Here is a 210-nt window from a genome sequence, read left to right as displayed (position 1 = left end):
AGGGGGTGTTGCTGCAGCGATAGCTGCGGTGCGTTGATATGCGGGAGCTGCAGCCCGTTGTGTAAGGAGGAGCTGCAGGGAGCGGAGGAGAGTTAAAGGGGGATCACGTTTCTCCTCCGCGAGCCCAAGAGGTTAGTGACTATTACTTAATCCCCCGCTAACCGTAATTAGGGTTTGGAAGCACCGCTTTCGCCTCCCCCCCTTCCCTTC

At 57.6% G+C, this 210-nt stretch overlaps 1 protein-coding gene across 1 annotated transcript in view; it reads left to right on the top strand.

Annotated features, from left to right (window-relative positions):
- Nucleotides 1–210, top strand: part of BLVRA (biliverdin reductase A) — a 43,710-nt gene continuing 43,500 nt past the window's right edge. The window contains exon 1 of the mRNA XM_014946991.1: nucleotides 1–131. The gene's annotated coding sequence lies outside the window, so the exon portion shown is untranslated. The remainder of the gene's footprint in view (nucleotides 132–210) is intronic.

Source organism: Calidris pugnax, unplaced genomic scaffold (genome assembly GCF_001431845.1).
Source record: "Calidris pugnax isolate Ruff unplaced genomic scaffold, ASM143184v1 scaffold71, whole genome shotgun sequence".
Taxonomy (NCBI): domain Eukaryota; kingdom Metazoa; phylum Chordata; class Aves; order Charadriiformes; family Scolopacidae; genus Calidris; species Calidris pugnax.
This window is presented reverse-complemented; position numbering and strand designations above follow the sequence as displayed.